Source organism: Pongo abelii, chromosome 2 (assembly GCF_028885655.2).
Source record: "Pongo abelii isolate AG06213 chromosome 2, NHGRI_mPonAbe1-v2.0_pri, whole genome shotgun sequence".
Taxonomy (NCBI): Eukaryota; Metazoa; Chordata; class Mammalia; order Primates; family Hominidae; genus Pongo; species Pongo abelii.
In genome coordinates this window covers 89,230,760-89,246,901 of record NC_085928.1, presented here as the reverse complement: position 1 = coordinate 89,246,901, position 16,142 = coordinate 89,230,760, and the positions used below count along the sequence as shown (strand labels likewise).

At 37.8% G+C, this 16,142-nt stretch overlaps 1 long non-coding RNA gene across 1 annotated transcript in view; it reads right to left on the bottom strand.

Annotated features, from left to right (window-relative positions):
• LOC129058560 (uncharacterized) overlaps window positions 1-16,142 on the bottom strand; it is a 235,289-nt gene that overhangs the window by 148,804 nt on the left and 70,343 nt on the right. Inside the window, exon 2 of the long non-coding RNA XR_010139193.1 lies at window positions 10,244-10,389. This is a non-coding gene — a long non-coding RNA (uncharacterized LOC129058560). The remainder of the gene's footprint in view (window positions 1-10,243; window positions 10,390-16,142) is intronic.

Below are 16,142 nucleotides of genomic sequence, written 5' to 3'. Positions count from 1 at the left end.
TCATTTTCCACTATAAAATTTACTTATTTTGTCTATTTTCTGTCTCCTTCCACCAAAATATAAGCTTCATGTGGGTAAGGATTTTACCTGTTTCTTATTGCTCAGTCTCCACCGCCAAGAATTCTGTCTGGAAGATAATAGGTACTCGATAAACAAATCATTGTGGAGTGAGTGAGTGAATGACTGAGTATAAACAACTATGGATATCATCTCATTATCTTGTATTCTAATGGACCCAACAGCAAGACCTGGCTGGAACCTAGCTCTGCCACTTATGAACTGGAAGGCCTTAGATGAGAGACAGTCTCTCTGAGCATCAGTTTTCCTCATGCCTGAAAAGCAGATAATGATAGTTCCTTCTCCATGAGGTTGTAACAACAAAAAAGGAGCATGCCAGGACACTGTTTGGCATGTTTCTCGGCATGTTGTAGGTGCTTCAAAAATGCTGGCTATTATTACTGCTTTTGTCTTTATTTCAAAACCATTAACGAATGCAGAATACTCCCATGAATATAACAGAATTCTGCACCTACATATTTCATCACTCATCTTTTCTAAGAGCTCTGACACAGGATGAGGAAGAAACTGATGGGTGAAGAAGCTGCCTCACTCTTGCTGAGTTTTGCAAAACTATTTCTTGGGCTTGGGGAATGGAAAGGGCCTCCTAGACCTGACCTCACAAAGGACTGTGTGCAGCAGCTGGCCTGCCTGTCTCCGAGTTGCATGCTTAAGAAATCAGTAGGGCATTTGGGTCTCAGGCTGTCCATGCTATTACCTTTCTGAAGCCCTAAATACATTTGAAAAGCAATCGTTTTCCTTATAGCTTTGGAAAGGAGAATGTGAAGAGAGGCTTGGTGGAGGCAAGCTCATATTTCAAGGCACGTCAAGGACCAAGATGGATGATGTGCAGATAACAGTGGAAACGGATGTAAAACATAACGATCAGGCCCACACAGATGCCCACACTGCCCACCACCCCCCGCCACCCCACTTCAGGATCAAGATGAAATGGAGCCATAACATTCAAAAACAGAGACGCTGGCTTTCAGAATAAAGGACGGCTTGACAGTGCCTGATATTCAGGTCATCATTGCCTGCACTGGGATTTTGAATGCATAGATGCTTCTAGATATGTCTATTTTTCTACCTCTTGTTCTGTGATTCCTAGTCTGCTTGCCTTATTAGAATTATCAGTAAAGAATACTTTTTAAAGGCACTTATTCTATGGATAAGTGCTTGTTTCATCTTTGCAATAAGCCGTCGAAATAGGAAATATTTATTTGTGTGCCCATTTCACAGATGAGGTCTTTTCATAAAACCAGTAAGTAGTGCAGTCAGATCTGCCCCCTGTCTGAATCAAGCTTAAATGCTGCTCAGTATCATAACACCACAAACCAAATTAGTTCTTCTGTGATGCTCTCACAGCTTCTTTACTTTTTCTTCATAACATTGAACTTAATTTTTAAAAATATATGTACATGATTACTTGCCTAATTCTTGACTGAGCAATAAACAACTTTTTAATATCACTGTATTTATAAAGCAGAGCCCAAACATAATTCATAAGAGAGACTCAGAAAATAACTGTCAAATGTGTGACTACAAAGTGGACATAAGTTAAAATTTCACATTAAAATTGAAATTTAGTTTGTTTTTTAAATGAATAAAGAACATTCAAAACTCTTGTATTCAGTGATCTTTCCTCTTCTAAGGATAAAATCAATGTGTAAAACTTTCTAATAATCTTTAGTATAATTATTCCACAATCATATGGAAATTCATACACTTGCGCAATTTACCTATTTATTATTTTACTCTTCCATTAAACAACTGCCAGTATGTATCTACCGTCTACATTTTTTCCTCCTTTTGATTCTAGTTCTTAGTAGGTGCTCAACAAATATTTATGGGACAAACTAATTAAAAATACTGCTGATCAGCAGTTGCTGATATTTTAATAAAAGTAAAAATGCTGACACCTTTATAACCATACATAAATATTTTCTGAGTGATGTGAACTTAGAGATTTTTCAGAGTGAGTTACTTGTGACTTTACAACATTCAAGATACAACAGAATGATGAGAATCTGATTCAAGGGAGAAACTCTGTGGTCATGAACCAAGGCTAAAGAGAAAAAGCCTTGCTGTTTTAGTTTGTTTTTTCCAAACAAAGTTGGGAGGTAAACCACAGCTTCTGACCATGTATTTAAACATTTAGAAAACTCACTGAAATTGCTTACATGTAAACAGCAAGAGACTAATACTATGTTTTTGAAACTGGCTTGAATGAGACCTGTGAGATTTCACCACAGAAAACGAGAAAATGATTGTTCCCAGAAATAAACAAAAACAATGTAAGAATTTATATTTCTTCTTTATCTTTCTCTTAGCCAAAAGCAAAGCACAACAGACAATGCAAACAAAAAGCAAATGAACAAAAGAAACCTGAAAGGAAGGAAGCGGTGATAAAGTCTAAGGACGGGGAAATGTGCTATGAAGCAAGAAGTGAAGGATTCCGGTGAAACGTAAGGGAAATGCTAAATGAAAGATGGGTATACAGCGTGAGACACAATCAAGAAATGGTAAGAGGTTGGATAGAGAAGAATCAAGCTGCTGGGTGGTGAGTCCAAACACTGCTAAAATCCAATTCTAATTATACATGAGCCTCTTCTCTGCATTTGTTTAATTTCATTCTTCTTTGCAAATACAGAAACAGCTGTTTCCCTTTTGACACAATTATCTAAGTCCAGAAGCTTTTGAAATGTCCCTTTGAAAGGTTTGCAGACCTTACAAGAAGCCTAAACATATTAAGTAACAGATCTTTTGGATTTTAGACAAGGAAAGCATTTTACTCAAGGCCTTGAATCTACCGGCCAGAGGACCTAGGGTGGTGGAAGGAACCATGGTGTGTCTCAAAGTCAGGATGAATGGCAATACTTATTTAACCTTAAAAGACAACAACTTGACCATTAGCCTGACTACATTATGAGTGAAAAATTGACCCAGAGTATTCATCCATTGGCTGACCAGCAGCTAATCAGATTGTCTTTATTGAACTTAGTTTGAACTAAGATATTGATAATCTATAGTCAATTGTTGATGGGCACCAGAATGTAGTCAAGTAGATTCAGGATTAGCGGTTCCACTGGACCATGTCAGTCAAGAGACACAAATAGAAAACTGAGTAGTTCCCTCAAGAGAGAGAAAATACTAAAAGAAAAAAGGGAAAGACTACGAAAGAGACAAAAATGAATGAATGTGTGGCCCCACAGAGATGGAAGTGAGGGGTAAAGCCAGCTGGGCTTCTGGGTCGGGTGAGGACTTGGAGAACTTTTCTGTCTAGCTAAAGGATTGTAAATGCACCAATCAGTGCTCTGTGTCTAGCTAAAGGTTTGTAAACACACCAATCAGCACTCTGTAAAAACAGACCAATCAGCATTCTGTAAAATGGACCAATCAGCACTTGTAAAATGGACCAATCGGCAGGATGTGGGTGGGACCAAACAAGGCAGTAAAAGCTGGCCACTTGAGCCAGCAGCGGCAACCTGCTCAGGTCACCTTCCATACTGTAGAAGCTTTGTTCTTTGGCTCTTCACAATAAATCTTACTGCTGCTCACTCTTTGGGTCTGCACTACCTTTATGAATTGTCACACTCACTGTGGAGGTCTGAGGCTTCACTCCTGAAGTCAGCGAGACCACGAACCCACCGTGAGGAACAAACAACTCTAGACGCACCACCTTTAAGAGTTGTAACACTCACTGCAAAGGTCTGCGGCTTCACTCCTGATGTCAAGCGAGACCACGAACCTACCGGAAGGAAGAAACTCTGGACACATCTGAACATCTGAAGGAACAAACTCTAGACACACCATCTTTAAGAACTGTAACACTCACCGTAAGTGTCCACAGCTTCATTCTTGAAGTGAAACCAAGAACCCACAGGAAGGAACCAATGCTGGACACAAAAGTATTTTCCATTCCTATCAACTTTTCATTTCCATCTTCATGAAGACTCAGTATCCAAACTCAGTATCCAATAAACAAACAATGGCTAATATTTCTGAACACATAACCATACAGCATTGTGCATACATTGTTTCATTTCATCCTCAAACAACCCTATAAAGAAAGAACTATTACTATTCCCATTTTACAGCTGAGAAAACTGAGACCTGGAGAGCTGAAGTAGTCTGCTCACACAAGTCCCATGGTTAGTGACTGGTAGCGATAGGATTCAAACTCAATTCTGTCTTATTCCAAAGTTCATGTTCTTCTTAAACCGGGTGTTTCTTGTACCCTGAAATTACCTTCCTCTTTATTCGAGCAAGCTTGAGAATTCTTTTTATAAACATCAACCATCCCTGATGAAGACAGAAATGAAAAAGTTCAAGATGTTAGCAAGGAGGGGATCCTCGCTAAGCACTGAAGTTGTGACATAGAGGAAATTCTGTGACTTAAAACTCCATTTCCTTTGGGTATAAGGATTCAACTGTAAATGTTTTTTCCCCCACTTTACTTTCCTCCTTTCTGGTTTTTACATTAGGCAAGTTACTGATATAAAATTCTTGCTGAACTTAGAGTCCTGTCATTTTCCCCAGTGTTCTGACATTTTTTAAAAAATATAAAGTAATTTAATGGAAATTTTTAAACTGGGTAAGAAAAAGACAGAGGAAAGAGTATACTTTGAGTAATGAAGCAAACGAAGCTGAGGAAGTTGGATGCTTATGTTTACTACCAAGTAAATGTCAGAGGACATTTACATTTGCCAAATTCTTTGCGTGTATATCTTTAAAGCTGTCCAGATGCATTAGATGAACACAGCATGATAATGGTCATACCCTGCTCTACGCTTCACTTCTACACATTAAATTGCCTGAATATAAATGAAGGCCACAATGTTCATTTACATGCAATACTAGGTCTGTTTTTTGAACAAGGCATCTAAAGAAATATTCTGTCACACGATAGATTTTCACATCTTTGGCTATTTTGGTTTTATGTTGGAAAGAAGTGAAGAGATATGTGAGGGAATTTTTCAGAATATTGAATTTGGGCCTGGGCTAGGCATTGGCTAGCTGTGTGACCTTGAGCTAGGCATTCACCTGATGACATTGAAACCATACTATTTATGTCACAGGGTAAATACGGTCATAATAAGATCGTAACTGAAACAGAGATGGAGAAGAGTATCAGGAGTCTTTAAATGTTTACGGAATTTATTGAATGATTATTATGAATTGTTTTAAGGAAGAGCCACTCTAAACTCCATTTTAGTTGAAGGGACACATTTGGGTACTTACTGTGTGTGCCACTGTGTGTCTGGCACATGCTTTCTCATGAAATGATCTCCTCAGTTCTGTAATAGGACTTTCAGTTTAGATCTTTTGAGTTGAAAATGGCAGAAGGTGCTGGACCATCAAGATCTGAAGCTGATCTCAAGAAAAGATGCTCCCTGCCTCCAAATCTTTAGCCTCAGGCCACTGGGTGCATGTGGAATGGGCCAGCAAATGGGCGGGGTCGATAGAGAAGCTGCTGTTGCCTTGTAGCCGAGTCCCCAGGGAGACACAACAGGGTGCTGACCAGAAGCAAAGAACTCACTATTTTACCCCTTTAACAGGTAAAAATTACAGGTAATTAACAGGGTAAAAATTAACAGGGTAATTAACAGGTAATTAACAAGGTAAAAAAAATTAACAGGGTAAAAATCACAGGCTCATTGTTTTAATCTCACATTCTTTTGTTTGTAACATCTGGGGCAAGTTCATAACCTATTCATAGACACATACACATTTATGTGAAACAAATATTTTGCAAAAGAATCATTTTTTAAAAAGTGATACTTTCAACAGAATATATATAGATATTCAATGTTCTCCTTCCTCCTACAGGGTGAACAGCCTCTTTCTAGGGAAGGGCACCCAGCTGGAGAACACTCGTCATAATTTGCAATCATCAGCATCTCATGAAAAGAAACATAGTCACAAAGCCAAGCCAGGCTGTTTCAAAACCACAGTAGAGAATTTTTTGGAATCAGGGGCATATGAGTGCATGGAACTGAGGAACAAATGCCAGATCCAAAGTGGATGCTGAGATCATTCCCAAGCAAAGACCACCATGTGAGCAGGGGGAATCAAGACATAGTGTCAGAGTGGGCAGAGAAGCCCAGAGATGAGTGAAGGGTATCGTGGTGAGAAGAGGGGTAGCTACAGCGTCTGCAGGAGCTAAGGCATTTCTGCTGGCATTTGTAGCCATCTAGCCTTGAAAGGTGGCAACACAGAGGAGTGGAAGCAGCTCAAGGCATCATAAGGCCCTGGGGGCCGGAGGGAATGGTGATAAATGGAGGTATGAGGCCCAATGAGAGATAAGGATAAAGAGTAACCAAGGATGAGGAAGACCATAACATTTATGGTCCAAACAAGGACAGGACGATTTGGAAAGTGAAAGGGGGTGCTGTTAATAACTATACCAGGCATATACTGGACTGTCTCAGGCAACTTGGGACGTATGGACTCTCTATTAAAAGCAAATAATGCTTTGGCTTAATGTTGGCCTTGATCAAGCCACTGAGGGTAAGAGTTAGGGCTCTGGAGTCATTTGCCCTGGTTCAAACACAAACACTGCTGTTCATTGACTGTGTGATCTTGGGTGGATAATTTAACTTCTCTGTGCTGAGTTTTGCTGCATATTCCCATTGTACAGGGAAAACCCTGAGGCCCTAGAGAGGTTTAATAAGTTACCCTAGGTCATGGAGTTAGGAATCAAACACAATCCAGTCTTAAACCAAACTCATGCTCTGAAGCTCTGTCACAGTAACTGTACATACAGTCAGTGGCAGCCTTTGTGTTCTCAGATTATTCACTATGAACAGCACTGAATAGATCTCAGCAGGTTTCTATTTTCCTCCTTGACCAGTACTTTTGGAACCACAATATATATCTGTCCCCAACTTTATAGTGCCCTCAAGCAATACCAGCTCCCCAAGAAATGTTTAGTTTAATGTCATTTTGGAAGGTTTTACTTAAAATCTGCTGTTTCTTCTACCAGTAATTCCTCCCGCCTTAAAGAATGTTCCCTCCCTGGCCACAGAAGAAGTTATCTGTTTGATTTTAATCACTCTCCTTAGAATCCCAGCTTAAGGGGATACAGGTAAAAACAAGAAAAGGAATCAGCTGAGAAGACAAAGTTCTTGGCTCCAAATTAAAAACAATCCTGAATACTCCATATCTGAAAAAAGTGCAAATGATTCCTGGGAGGGACTTGGAAAAGAGCTTGGCTCTTACAGTAATCTATCAACTGTCAGCCTCTTAACACTAGAGGGTTAAAGACATACACTGTTCTTGTTACAGAGGACATGTTCTTGTGGGTACATCCACAGCAATTTATGACTACTTCAAAATCAGTTGTAAGCTTCATCTATGTTTGAAATCCAGCATTTATGTGTGCTTTAGGAGACACTGAAAATGCTCTTAAATGAGATATGTAAAAGCCAGTGAAAAGTTAAAAGCAGCTTATAAATGCAAGGTATTGTTATTATTCAAAGAACATTAGTTATGCAATGCCTGTCAGTCTCTTCTACAGTATTCTCCTGGATAAATGCATTATTCCTTTAAAACTATTCCAGCAAATCTGACTTTAGATAATATGCAGGCAGACATTATTTTCATATCCCTTGTTTTCATTCTCTGAGTGTTGACATATTTCAAATCGGTGAGTGAATCCATAAGGTACTCAAAGAGGCAGTGTGGTCTTCTCACCCCAGAACACCATCACTAATTACCTGTAATGCAGCTGACCAGGACAAGAAATGCAGAACATAATTCTTTATTATTACCTGTACAACCATTTTAGCTCAGATCCCACTAATTTGGACATTTCAATTATTCAACTGAGCCTGTGCTGAATTTTTTCTTTTTCTTTGTTTTTGTGCTGAATTTTTTTCTTTCTGCTCTCTTTGATAAAACTAGTTGTGAAGCAAATGGAAGTATTAATATAATCAGCTTGGAGGAGAAAGTTAAAAATGTTTTAAAAGTTTTGAATCCATCTTCATGTAAAAGAACAAGAAATGTGATGAATAAATATAGCTACTCATGTATTACCTAAATTTTATACCTCTTTAAAAGAATCTTTAGTGGTTGCCCTAGGGTTACATCTTTAATTAACCAATCTACTTTCAAGTAATGTTACACTGTTTCCCACGGCATGCAAGCTGGCATTTGAATCACATTCCTTATTTAATAGATGGAAATTAAAATATACTTCAAGCTATAATTCTCTATATTTTAGTCTATTTTCACGAATTCAGACTGACCAGTCAATTTTCTTCTCTTTACTCTTAGTTTACTCTTATATTCTGGGGTACTAGCAATGTTCTATGTCTTGATTTGGGTGATAGTTATGTGGGTAGATACATGTGTAAAAACTTATCATGTACTTAATTGTATATGTATTATACTTAGATTTTTTTTTTCAATATGATGCACAAGTTAAGCCTTCCTCATTGTTCACCCAGGAGATATTTCTGTAATGGCATTATGTTACAGAAAATATGGGTAGGGCATATTTTGAAGGCTGTCTGGATGCCTTATGTTAGCATTCAGAGCTCAAGAAGCTGGAATCTCTACAGATCAGTTATCATCACTCTAATCCTAGAATGCCTTTTCATCCCAGTCTGAAAATGCCTTTTCAGATACTATCTGTTGCCTGGAAAAGCCAGAGTCACATCAAGGCAGATGTTTCTCAACCAATAAAACAGCCCACATGCAACTGGTGGTGAAGGTGGATTTTTTTGTATATATGCCAGTGAGGTATGAAGAATGGCATCATTAATGATGGCAAACTCTAGCAAATTAAGAATTGTTCATATTCATTTATTCATCAAGAATTCATGAATGATTATTTATGCAATCATTTATTGCATGTCCATATATACAAACCCTGTGCAGGAATATGCAGTTATTGTTTTTAGGCGCTCTTTGTATTGCAGGATATAATGGCAATTACAGTGCAGCTGCACAGTAACTGTACTATAGCAGGAATTGCAGCGTGCCATCGCGGGGCAGAGTTGGGCTCTCGACCAGCTGAAGAATAGCAAGGAGCAATGGGTATGGAAGTTTTCTTGGAGGATATGAAGCATAACCATTGGAAATAGCCTATCAATCTAGTGCCAGAATTCTCAATTCCCATCCACTTCCCTCTTCTAACTATATTCCTTCCTTAATGGATGCACCTTGGAAATGTACATCATTATTTTTTTCAGTTGCTAAAGTAAAAAATTCTAGGAGGTCTTGCAAAGGAGCACAAAGAATTGTTTAGAATTGGTAAAAAATTTGATATTTCTGTGTTACAGTGGTGTGGTTTCATAGGTATATATATCTTTCTATACTCATCTTGGTGTATGTTTTAAATGGATAAAACTTCATCAGTAAGGTTGATGAAAAGTCTAGGCATTATCCTTGACTGATCTTTTTCCATCATCCTCAAGTCATTTATAAATGCAATCCCTTCAACATCTAAAAATCATCCTAATCCATCCACTGCTCTCCATTGCCACTGCCATCGCTATTGTACAAGCCCCAACCACAAGTGGCTAGGATGACTATGGTAGCCTCCTGACTGGTCTTCCTTCCATTCTTGCTCTCTATAGTCCATTCTCCACATCTGTTTATAATGCAAATGTGGTGTGTTATACCCTTGCTTAAAACTCAAAAGGCTTCCAATTGCACTTATAATGAAACTGAAATTCCTTACCAGGGCCTTCAAGGTGCTACCTTAAAACTTTTAAACTTTTTGGCCTCAGGACGCTCTCACACTTTTAGAAATTAGTGAGGAAAGCAAAGAGCTTGGTTATATCTATTGATATTTACCAGATTAAAAACTAAAGCTGGGATATTTTTATATCTCTTTTAAATACATTTTTAGTGGTTGCTCTTCCAGGGTTTTACATATACATATGTGTGTGTATATATGTATATATGTGTGTGTGTGTGTGTGTATATATATATGTATGTATACACACATATATGTCTTTAATCAGTTTACCTTCAAATATTATACAGTTTCACATGGCAGGCAAGAAACTTTAGAACAATATTCTTTTGGTTCCTCTCTCCCCTCTTTCTACTATTGTTTTATACATTTTACTCATACATATGCTATAAAAATATAATACATTACTATATACTTTAGACAGAAAGTTATCTTTTAGAGCAATTTAAAATGAAGAAAAAATAATTTTATACTTACCTTCTTTAATGCCATTTCCAGTGCTCTTCATTTCTTCATGTAGGTCCAAGTTTCTTTAATCTGGTATTACATTCTGTCTGAAGAACTTCCTTTAACATTTTTTCCACAGAGCAGGTCTGCTGGTCATGAGTTCACCAAGTTTTTGCCTGAAAAAGTATTTTTGAATGATAGTTTTGCTGGATATAGAATTCTGGATGGACAGTTTGGGTACATGTAATAATTTTGTATAATTTGTTTCTTTCAGCACTTTAAAAATGTCACTTTTGTCTTCTAGCTTGCAGAGATTTAAGGGGAAGTGGCTCATAATTTTTATCTTTGCTTCTCTTTACGCAGTGTTTTTTTTTTTCGCGGCCTTCAAGATTTTCTCCTTATCTTTGGTTTTCAGAAGTTTGAATATGATGTGTCTAGGGTTTTTAACATCTGTATTGTTCTCTAAGCTTCTTAGAGCTGTAGTTTGTCATCCATCATTAATTTTAGAAAATTCTCCGCCATATATTTCAAATATTACTTCTTTCATGTTTTTTTCTCTTTCTAGGATTTCAATCATATGGTATATTAGACCATTTGACCACTTGATATTGTTCCACAACTCTAGGATACTCAGTTCCTTTTTTTATTTGTGTCTCAAATTGGGTAATTTCTATTGGCCTATTTTCAATCACACTGATTCTTTCCTCAGCTGTATTGAGTTTACTGATAAATTTGTCAAAAGCATTTAATCTGTTTTTCACTTCTAGCATTTTGATTGTTTCTTATAATTCTCATCTCTCTGCTTAAGTTCATCATCTGACATTGCATGTTATTCATTTTTCTACTAGATCCATTAACTTAATAATTATATTTAAATTATTTGTCTGATATTTCCAACTGAAGGACCTGGGTGGGGCTTCACGCCTTTCCCAGGGATGCTGCTGTTCCCCTCCTCCATGCCTTGCACCACAAGGGAGGTTTTCTCTGGACTCTTACCTGCCTCTCATCTTTCTCATGAATATCCAATAAAGTCCACAAAAAAGAGCCTGAGAGTGAGTGTCAAGTCCCCTTGTGTCTGCAGCTCCCAAGGATTCTATACTCTTATATTAGCCACCTTCTATTTTAGCTCATTCATTAAAAATTTTAGCTGAAACTTCTTATCAGCTTGTATGGCTAGTAGTCCATCTCTCTTTATACGTACTTGTCTTTGCTTAAATTTCAGATGAGTTGATTTCCCTGAGACCTCAGCAATCTGAGAGATTTAGGAATGATTGTATGTAGCATCTGGAAAACTCTACTGTGTGCTCATCAGAGAACAAATGTGAAAAAGGAAAATAATATTTAGTATTATTATGAAAATTATTTTAGCTTTGTGGACTCTCCAAAATATTTTGGTGACTTCCAGTAGAGTCTTTGAGACCCACTGTCTTCCATGATTCAAGCTCCACTCACCTTTCTAACATTACCACCAAACACTATCCCCCCTTCCATACTATATTCAGCCACACTGGTCCTATAGTTCTGCCTGCACACCAAGTTCTCTAATGACCTAAGTTTTTGGCTTCATTTCTCCCACAAGTAGTGCTGTTCCCTAGGTCTTCAAATGACTAGCTCCTTGTTATTCTCCAAATTTCAGCATGGATGTACTTCCTCAAATAGGTCTTATATGATCACCTTCGTCTAAAGAACCTATACACATACACCTACTCTAAGATGTTTTCTATCACATCACACTCTTTATATGAAATGGTATTTGTACTCTCAGCCATGCTTTCATGTCTCTTGTGGCTATGCCTATCCTTGGTATGAGTCTGACTGGGCCTAGATAGAAAACCAATTCAGTTCAAAGAGCATTCGAACCTTGATATGAACTATACTTGGCCAGTGAAACAACCCCATGGGAGTCTTCTTCTTAAGTGATTTTTACCCACAATTAGCTTGTTAACGATTGACACAATTTAATCATTCTTTTATCAAAATTATTTTCAATATATTTGCTGCTTTTCTGTCTTCCTCCAACTTTTCTGTCTCCTACAATATCTATAGTACCTAGAATAGCATCTGTTGTATAGTAGCTCCTCAAAATGTGAATAAAATGGCTTAGACTATTTTAATGACTAAATTGTACCAATCATTATCAAGCTAATTGTGACTTTTACATCACTTAAAAAAAAAAAAAAAAAAAAGTCTCCCATGGGGTTGTTTTACTGGCCAAGAATAGCTAGTATTTAGATTCAAATGCTCTTTGAACTGAATTGGTTTTTAATCTATGCCCAGTTGAACTCATATCAGAGACAGGCTCAGCCACAAGAGACATGGAAGAATAGCCAAGAGTCTAAAATATGATTTCAACACCTGATAAAGCAAGGCTGTTTCAACAGCATGGGAGGTGTACTTCTTTGAACAGCGAGCCCTGGCTTTCCATATCACAGTACCTGGCAAAGCTTTGTTTTCTTTTCAGTAATCTTTAGCTTATCTTCCTTAGGCAATGTGAAAAACTAAAAAGGAAACTTCAAGCCAGGAAGCTGTCAGAAATCCCCTGGTTTTCATGTCTGCTCTACTTGGTTCCCCAAAGTAATATTTCCACAAATAAAGATGTCAGGAGTTAATGTAGACTCCAGAACTAGGCAAGAACCCATAATCAGGTGGTGCCTGATCAGTCTCATGATGCACTTTCTCCCCTGTGGAAGGCTATAGAACATGAAAAAAGAAGAACCATGGTTCTTTTTTAATTTGGGATTTGGGGCAAGAAATTAAGTGCTGGTAGTTTGGAGTTTTTCACAAATCGAATGGATGTTTTAGAAAAAGTTCTTACTCAACACTCAACTCCCCTAATATAATTGATGACTTTTTTCCTCAGCTGTCTGATTTTAAATGTATGTTACCATCTGGATGAATCTTTTCTCTAAAGCCTTATTAAGGGCACATATCAGGGAGGGGGAATAAAACAAGGGCAGTGATCTATACAAGTCATCAATGATCTGAAAAGTCTTTAATTCAGTCCTAGAAAAAGGGCATAATAGGGTGGAGAATGAAGAATATAGGGCCAAAATCTAAGTCATATTTGTGTGTGTGTGTGTGTGTGTGTGTGTGTGTGTGTATTCATTAATCCAGTATACATTTGATGTGGTTTGGCTCTGTGTCCCCACCCAAATCTTATCTCGAATTGTAATCCCCAGGTGTCAAGGAAGGGACCTGATGGGAGGAGACTGGATGTTGAGGGCAGTTCGCCCATGCTGTTCTCATGATAGTGAGGGAGTTCTCATGAGAGCTGACGGTTTTTTCTGAGACGGAGTCTCACTCTGTCACCCAGGCTGGAGTGCAGTGGCATGATCTCGGCTCACTGCAAGCTCCACCTCCCGGGTTTACGCCATTCTCCTGCCTCAGCCTCCTGTGTAGCTGGGACTACAGGCGCCCGCCACCACGCCCGGCTAATTTTTTGTATTTTGTTTAGTAGAGACGGGGTTTCACTGTGTTAGCCAGGATGGTCTCGATCTCCTGACCTCGTGATCCACCCGCCTCGGCCTCCCAAAGTGCTGGGATTACAGGCATGAGCCACTGCACCCAGCAAGCTGATGGTTTTTAAAGTGGCAGTTTCCCCTGTGCTCTCTCTCTCCTGCCACCTTGTGAAGAAGGTGCCTGCTTCTCCTTTGCCTTCCAAGATGATTGTAAGTTTCCTGAGGCTTCCCCAGCCATGTATAACTGTGAGTCAATTAAACCTCTTTTGTTTATAAATTACCCAGTCTCAGGTAGTATCTTTATAGCAGTGTGAGCATGAACTAACATTAACATTATTGAACTCCTACCATGTGACAGGTACTATACTAGGTAAACAATGGTAAGGAAGATAGACACAGTTTCTTCTTAATAGGCTTCAGAGTCTAAGAAGAAAATCAGGATACAATTAGATATGTAAATAACTATATTAAATAGAATATGCTATGAGAAAAATAACTAATCAAATATTTAAGACTAAGACTCAGAGGAGAAATTTTTGATGAAAATGTGGGAGGAACCAACACAGGTATTTTATTAAGGCTGTGATGAGTAGACTGGTGATCTAGGATGAAAGAATAAATATAAGACACAAAGAACTAGAGTCTCTATTGTGGAACCTTGTGATTATGTGAGTTAATACTTAATAAGCTCCTATATATCTCTCTCTCTATATTTATACATATACATATATGTATTTATATACATGTATACACATATATGTATTTATATACATGTATACGCATACGTATTTATATACATGTATACACATACATGTATTTATATACATGTATACGCATACATGTATTTATATACATGTATATGCCTACATGTATTTATATATACATGTATACGCCTACATGTATGTATTTATATATACATGTATGTATCTATGTATATATATATACACAAGATTTTTGATGAAAATTTGGGAGGATATATATATATACACATACATATATTTATATATCTATTAGTTCTGTCCCTCTAGAGAACCCTAATATACTTGGGAACCTGACCAAGTCAAGCGAAAAGAACCTAAAGATACTTACATTGAGAGTTCATCCAAAAATGACCTACCCAGATGCCCCAAAGTAAACCTCAAAGTTGACAAGCTGTACCTACACACTCAGTTCATCCAATCAGGGCATTTTCCTTCTTTTAATCAGGAGCACATGACCAAGACATTGGGAAGAATGACTGTTACATAGAAGATGGAGATCATTAAAATACAGTCATGTGTCTCAATGACAGGACTACGTTCTGTCAGTAGGTGATTCCATCATTGTGCAAACATCATATCATGTATGCTGTGAGAAAAATAAATAATTGAATATATAAGACTATGAATATGCCATGAGAAAAATAAGTAATTGAATATATAAGATTAAAACTCAGAGGACAGATTTTTGATGAAAATTTGAGAGGAACCAATACAGGTATTTTCTTAAGGCTATGATGAGTAGATTGGTGATCTAGGATGAGAGAATAAATATACAAGCACAAAGAACCAGAGAATGCTATGATTGAGTGTGGCTCAATCAAACCTGAGTGATATAGCCTACTACACACCTAGGCTATATAGTATATAGGCTATTTCTCCTAGGCTACAAATCTGTACATCATGTTACTTTGCTGAACACTGTAGGCAATTGTAACACAATGGAAAGTATGTGTGTATCTGAACACATCTAAACATAGAACAGATACTGTAAAAATATAGTATAAAAGATAAAAAATGGTTGACCTGCATAAGGCACTTAGCATGGATGGAGCTTGCAGGACTGGAAGTTGCTCTGGGTGAGTCAGCGAATGAGTGGCGAGTGAATGTGGAGGTCTAGGACATTACTGTACACCACCGTAGACTTTATGAACACTGTATACTTACATTTATTTTAAAAATACCATAATTGTGCTATAACATTATGATGGCTATAACATCACTAGGTAATAGGAATTTTTCAGCTCTATTATAATCATATGGGCCCACCATCATACATGTGGTGCATCGTGACCAAAATGTCTTTATGCAATGCATGGCTGTATCTCTATCTAAAGTTAACCAGAGGATCCATGAATCAGCATAACAGATATTGGAAATAATTTGTACATTGGTGAAGTGGATGGATTAGATTTAAAAAGCTATAGAGGAGCTGTCACCCTTACCAAGATGGGGCATAAGAATCTGGTGAGCCAGGAGCCTAACGATGCTGCCACAGTGGCGTCATTCAGTCTTGTGTAGGCGCACGTTGTGGACATTCCTGCTGCCTGATGCAATTAGGTTAGTTACTGCTACCTCACATTATAGCCACATCTGTCTCCAAGTGACCCTTTCATATATGATATTGGAGAACCTGAAACAACAGAGAGCAGAGTCGGCCGTTGGATTACAGAGACTTGTGAATAACCTTTGGAAGTGTGGCAGAAATTGGTT